This window comes from Hyaena hyaena, unplaced genomic scaffold (genome assembly GCF_003009895.1).
Source record: "Hyaena hyaena isolate Hyena2069 unplaced genomic scaffold, ASM300989v1 scaffold_840, whole genome shotgun sequence".
In the NCBI taxonomy this organism is placed as follows: domain Eukaryota; kingdom Metazoa; phylum Chordata; class Mammalia; order Carnivora; family Hyaenidae; genus Hyaena; species Hyaena hyaena.
The window spans coordinates 1-6862 of record NW_024081475.1 but is presented as its reverse complement, the minus strand read 5'-3'; the positions used below and the strand labels follow the sequence as shown (position 1 = coordinate 6862).

The window sequence follows — 6862 nt, the reverse complement described above, 5'->3', positions numbered from 1 at the left end:
CTTCTCCACATTCTCCACATCCTCACCAACACTTATTTCTTGTCTTTTTGATACTAGCCATTCTGACTGGTATGAGGTGATATCGTGGTTTTGATTTGCATTTCCCTGATGATGAGTGATATTTCATGTGTCTGTTGGCCATCTGTATGTCTTCTTTGGGAAAATGTCTAAATAGGTCCCCTGCTCATTTAATAATTTGATTATGTGGGGTTTTTTTCTTTTTTGGTGTTGAGTAGTATGAATTACTTATAAATTTTGGATATTAATCCCTTATCAAAGATATCATTTGCAAGTATTTTTCTCCTATTCTTTTTTTAATATTTAGTTTTGACAGAGAGAGAGAGAGAGAAAGAGAGAAAGCCAAAGTTGGATGCTCAGCCAACTGCGCCTCCCAGGCATCCATCTTTCTCCTATTCACTAGGTGGCCTTTTTGTTTTGTTGATCTTTATTCATTTTTGAATCCAGGGATTGATGGTAAGTACTTCAAAACACTTGCTGGACACTAAGCTATGGAAGATAGACTTGAGTGGCTATACATGACAAAGAATGCAGATGTTATGGAAAACAGTATGGAGGTTCCTCAAAAAATTAAAAACAGAAATACCATACAATCTAGTAATTCCACTACTGGTTATTTACCCAATGAAAACGAAACACTAATTTGAAAAGATATATGTATTTCTGTGTTTATTGCAGCATTATTTACAATATCCAAGATATGGAAGTAATATAAGTGTCCATCAATAGATGAATGGGTAAGGAAGACGCTACACACACACACATACACACAGCATGTAACACTATTCAAACCATAAAAAAGAATAAAATCTTCCCATTTGCAACAACATAGATGGACCTAGAAGGTATTAGGTTAAGTGAAATACACCAGACAGAGAAAGACAAATACCATGTGATTTTACTTATATATGGAATTCAAAAAACAAACAAATCAGAAACAGACTCATAAATACAGAGAACAAACTGGTGGTTGCCAGAGGGGAGGGGGGTGGGTACATGGGCAAAATAGGTGAACGGGGATTAAGAGGTACACATTTCCAGTTATAAAATGAATGAGTCGGGGGTGCCTTGCTGGCTCAGTTGGTAAAGAATGTGACTTTTGAACTTGACGTCGTGGGTTTGAGTCCCACATCTGGGGTCGAGTTTACTTAAAAAGAAATAAATAAAATAAATGAGTCATGGAGATGAAAGGTACCACATGGGGAATATAGTCCATCATATTATAATAATTCTATATGGTGGCCAAAGACATCTATACGTTTTGTGGTGAGCATTTCATGTTGAATATAATTGTCAACTCACTAAGTTATAGAACTGAAACTGATAGAATATTGTATGTCAGATACAGTGAACTCTTATTTACTTTTTTTGTATTTATTTTCATTTAATACTGAAATTTAGAGAAATTAACACAGATATTGCAACAATAGCTTAGAAAGTCACTAAATAAGCAAACTGCAGCAGCCCAAACAACTAGTAACAACAAACCTAGAAGAGGGGAGAAAATGTGTCTTCTAAAGTTGTCAGATCCTAATATTCAGAATGTCTGGTTTTCAACAAGAAATCCAAGGAACAAGAATTCTAAAATCAGATGGAATGATAAGGGAATCTAAATAGCCAAAATAATCTTTAAAAAGAAAAGAAAAGTTGTAGGACGCTGATGTCTAAATTTCAAAATGTACTACAAACCTACAGTAATCAAAACAGTGCAACAGCATTATACTGGCATAGAGAGTGTCATACAGATCCATGGGACAGACTTGAGGAATCAGAAACCAAAAATAAACCCACATGTCTATGATCAATTGATTTTGGATAAGCGTGCCAAGACATTCAACTGGGAAATAATGGTCTCTTCAGGAAAGATGGACAACTAGATATCTATATGCGAAAGAATGAAGTTCGAGGGGCGCCTGGGTGGCTTAGTCGGTTGAGCGTCCGACTTTCGCTTGGGTCATGATCTAGCGGTTCGTGGGTTCGAGCCCCGCGTCGGGCTCTGTGCTGACTGCCAGCTCAGAGCCTGGAGCCTGTTTCAGAGTCTGTGACTCCCTCTCTCTCTGACCCTCCCCTGCTCACGCTGTCTCTCTCTCTCTCCTAGAAATAAATAAAACATTAAAAAAAAAAAGAATGAAGTTCGAAACATACCTCACATTATATACAAAAACTAGCTGAAAATGGACAAAATATCTAAATATAGGAGTTAAAATTTCACAACTCTCTTATGTATAGTTATATAAAAACTCATATATGTATATGAAGAGAGAGGGAGGGAGAGGGAGTTGTAAGAATATAAAACTCCTTTTCTTCAGGAGAAAACAGGGAAAAACTCATGATCTTGGATTTGGCAATGGATTCTTTTTTTTTTTTTAATGTTTATTTTTGAGAGAGAAAGAGTGTGAGCAGGGGAGGGCAGAGAGAGAGGCAGACACAGAACCCAAAGCAGGCTGGACTCTGAGCTGTCAACACAGAGTCCAAAGTGGGGCTCGAACTCACAAATCATGAGATCATGACCTAAGCCAAAGTCAGATGCTTAACTGACTAAGCCACCCAGGTGCCCCGGCAATGGGTTCTTCAATATGACACCAAAGCATAATAGCAACAAAAGAAAAATTACATCAATTGGCTTTCATCAAAATTAAAAACTTTGTGCATCAAATGACACTATTAAGATACTGAAAAGACAACCAACCCAATGAGATAAAATATTTATAAATCATGTATCTGATAAGAGTAGTTTCCAGGGGTGCCTGTGTGGCTCAGTTGGTTAAGTATCCAACTCTTCATTTCGGCTCAGGTCATGATCTCACCGTTTGTGAGATCCAGCCCCTCGTCTCTGCACTGACAGTGTGGAGCCTGCTTGGGATTCTCTCTCCCTCTCTCTCTGCCCCTCCCCTGCTCTCTCTCACATGCTCTCTCTCTCCAATAAAAAAACTTAAAAAAAAACCTTAAAAAAAGAGTATAGTTTCCAGAATACACAAAGAACCCTTACAACTCAGCAGTGAAAAAATAAACCACCAAATTACAAATAGGCAAATGGTTAAATAGTTTTTCCCAGGAATATGTACAAATGGCCAACAAGCATGAAACGATGCTCAGTATCATTAGTCATTAGGGAAATGTAAATTAAAACCACAACGAGACACCATCTCACATCCACTAGGATGTCTATAATTTATTATTATTTTTTGAATAACATTTTTATTCTACTTCTGGCATTTTCCAGAGGACAGGGAAGGCTGCTACTGTCACAAGCTCATGACTTACTGCCCCTAATTCAGCACCAGCAAAAACTGTACATGGTTAATAAACTGAAAAACAAGATTGAGTTAGTGTTGGCCTTCCTGAAAACAAGTGCCAGGTTAGGTAGATTTAACATTTCCTTTCTTGTGAGATGAAGATTAAAGATTGACAACCACTCACCCATGAGTCTAAACTGTCCCGCTGCCCTTCAGTGAACTGAGCTCTGCCACAACTGCTACCATGCATGTAGGATGTCTATAATTAAAAAAAAAAAAAAGGGATATAGTAAGTGCTGGTGAGGATTTGAAGAAACTGGAAGCCCCCACACGGCTAGTAGGAATGTAAAATGGTACAGTTGCTATATTGGGCAGTTCCTCAAAAATTTAAACATAGAATTGCCCAGTGACCCAGCAATTCCAATTCTACGTATATACCTGAAAGAATTAAAAATGGGTAATCGAACAAATAATTGTACATGAATGTAGATAGAAGCACTATTCACAACAGGCAAAAGATGGTGATAGCCCAAGTGCCCATCCACTGAGAAATGGATAAACAAAATGGGGCCTATTCACATAATGGAAGATTATTTCAACTCAAAAAAGGAATAAAGTACTACCACTTGCTACAAATGGGATGAACTTCAAAAACCTTATGCTAAGTGAAAGAAGTCAGACAGAAAAGGTCACATATTTTAGACTGCATAAATATTAAATATCCAGAAGAGACAAATTTATAAGAGACAGGAAATAGACAAGTGGTTGTGGGGGGGGGGCTGCAGGAGGAAGGGGTTGGGGGAATGACTGCTAAATGAATAAGGGGGTTCATTTTGGGGTGATGACTAAGCTTTGAAAGTAGATGGTGGTGATGGTGGCAGAATATTGTGAATTGAGGCGCCTGGGTGGCCCGGTCGGTTGAGCGTCTGACTGGGCTCAGGTCATGATTTCACGGGTTTGAGTTCAAGCCCCACTGTCAGCAAAGAGCCCACTTTAGATCTCTGTGCTCCTCTCCCTTTCTCTGCCCTCCCCTCCTTACATGCTCTCTCTTTCTCAGAAATAAATAAACATTAGAAAAAAGAGAGAGAACAGGGGCGCCTGAGTGGCTCAGTCGGTTAAGCATCAGGCTTCAGCTCAGGTCATGATCTCATGGTTTGTGGGTTTGAGCCCCACATCCGGCTCTGTGCTGACAGCTCAGAGCCTGGAGCCTGCTTCAGTTTCTGCGTCTCCCTCTCTCTGTGCCCCTCCCCCAGTTGTACTCCGTCTCTCTCTCTCAAAAATAAGTATTAAAAAATTTAAAAAAAGAGAGAGAACATTGTGAATGTACTAAATGCCACTGAGTTGTGTACTTTAAAGTGGGTAATTTTATGTTATTTGAATTTTTACCACATCTTTAAAAAATGATATAAGAGAAAAATACTCATTATGGAAAGACTGTGATAAAGGGCACAAGTGGAATACGATGTGGGACAAGGCATCAGTTTGAATGTTATGAGCCTTTTATATGTCCTGTGTTCCCCCATTTCAATCCCACTGTCCTGAATTCTAGATTGTGGTTTGAGCACATACTGAGGAAACTGGCAATAATAGAATGAACATTGACAATGAAAACCTGAGGGTATAGAGGGTCTAAATCTAAAATTAGGTAACTAATCCCTTTGTATTTTTTGTTATTCCTGAAATTTGTTTCAAATCTTGAATTGTGGCAGGCTTGATGGTATTTTTTTTTTCCCTGTGGATAAATAAGGGCTAATATCCAGAGTTCAAGATCAGGTGTAGCTTAAAACCACATGCTATGTTTGGCCTTAAGGTTTTTACACTGAAATTAATGCAGATAATGCCAAGTAAGACTTTAAATGAGCACTAAACATGGGACCTGTGTCAAGGCACCATTCCATCTAATGTCTCATGGTAGTTAAATCCCTGAGAATAGTGAGGAGGACCTGGGAAGCCAGATATTACAATTACAAACAGCCAGTTTCTCTGCACAGAATATGTGATCATTGAATCACTATATTGTGCACCTGAAACTAATACAACATTGTACATCAACTAAACGTTAAGAGTAATAATTTTTTAAAGAAATTAAATTAAATTAAAAACATCCAGTTTTCCGCTAGCATCTTGCACTATGAAAATACACAACAAAGAATAAGAAAAAGAATACACTGACCTCCATCAAGGAACATACCTGGAAGTAGTTTCAAAAATTGCTATTTAGATGAGCAAATCAGAGGACTCTAGATGCTGGCGAGGATGTGGAGAAATGGGCACCCTCCTACACTGTTGGTGGGAATATAAACTGGTGCAGCCCCTCTGGAAAACAGTGTGAAGATCCTCAGAAAATTAACAATAGAACTCCCCTATGACCCAGCAATAGCGGCTGCTGGGAATTTACAGGAGTGCTGATGCATAGGGGCACATGTACCCCAATGTTCATAGCAGCACTCTCAACAATAGCCAAAACATGGAAAGAGCCTAAGTGTCCATCAATGGATGAATGGATCAAGAAGATATGGTTTATCTATACAATGGAATACTACATGGCAGTGAGGACCATGGGGGAGAAGAAGGGGAAAAATAGTGGGAGAGAGGGAGAGAGGCAAACCATGAGAGACTCTTGAATGTCGAGAACAAGAGGGGGCAGATGGGGTGGGGAGAGGGGGAGGGTGGTGATGGGCATGGAGGAGGGCACTTGTGGGGATGAGCACTGGGTGTTATATGGAAACCAAGTTGACAATAAACTATTTAAAATAAAAAAATAATAAATAAAAAAACTGCTATTTAGGCTGCATATCTAGTCAGTAGCCTAGTGAGTCTGAAACCCTCTAACCTGAGAAGATGGCCAATCCTTGGCAGGAATGTACAGATTCTGCAGTAATCTTAGCAAGGCAGGCTGGATAGGTGGTTCTCCAAGCTCTAAAAAAGGAAGTGAATGTTATGGTTAAAAGTTTCCCATTGATTTGCTAACTGAAACTACACAAAACATTGCGGGGGGGGGGGGATGCTTATCTGTTTCTTATCAAACTCGCTATTTCATTTCATAGCAACTGGATTATATTCAGGTTCTAAATATTCCTAAATGGTCTTTGGCTTATCAAACTCAAAGGAAAAACGGTTCTGAATATTTTAAAACGTTAATTTACTGTCTAGCCCTGTCCCTTGGCACATGAACAGACTATTAAGTATTATTATAGGCTCACGTGAGCCTTGTATTTGATAACACGTAAAGGGAACCGACAAAATTTTCATGGGAGGCGGTGATTTTATTGGTGTGTACGTTTAACATATTAAATATAAATGATACAAAGATTCGACGATTTTAATTACTGATTTGGACTGCGGGTCATGTGTAGTAAAAACGGTTCATACTGTTAAAAAACAAAAACAAAAAACCTGCTATTTACAACACGCCAGGATCCTGGAGTCAGAACCGAAGATGGTACCCAGACCGCTCCCGAAAACACACCTGGACGGGGAGACGTCGGATTGGCCTCCGGAGCCCGGGTGGAGGCCCACAGCGAGAGGCTGAGGCCGTGCGGGTCTCCGCTGGGAGGAAGAAGGTGAGTCACAGCGGTGGCTACGCAGATCGCCCGCGGCTTGGCGGC

General features: G+C 39.6%; 1 long non-coding RNA gene across 1 annotated transcript; it reads right to left on the bottom strand.

Annotated features, from left to right (window-relative positions):
• Positions 1-2080: 2080 nt before the first annotated feature.
• Positions 2081-5551, bottom strand: LOC120222135. The gene is made up of 3 exons (XR_005525972.1): positions 5446-5551; positions 3435-3513; positions 2081-2112 (listed from the first exon to the last, which is right to left on the bottom strand). It is a non-coding gene; the product is annotated as an uncharacterized LOC120222135 (long non-coding RNA).
• Positions 5552-6862: the final 1311 nt, after the last annotated feature.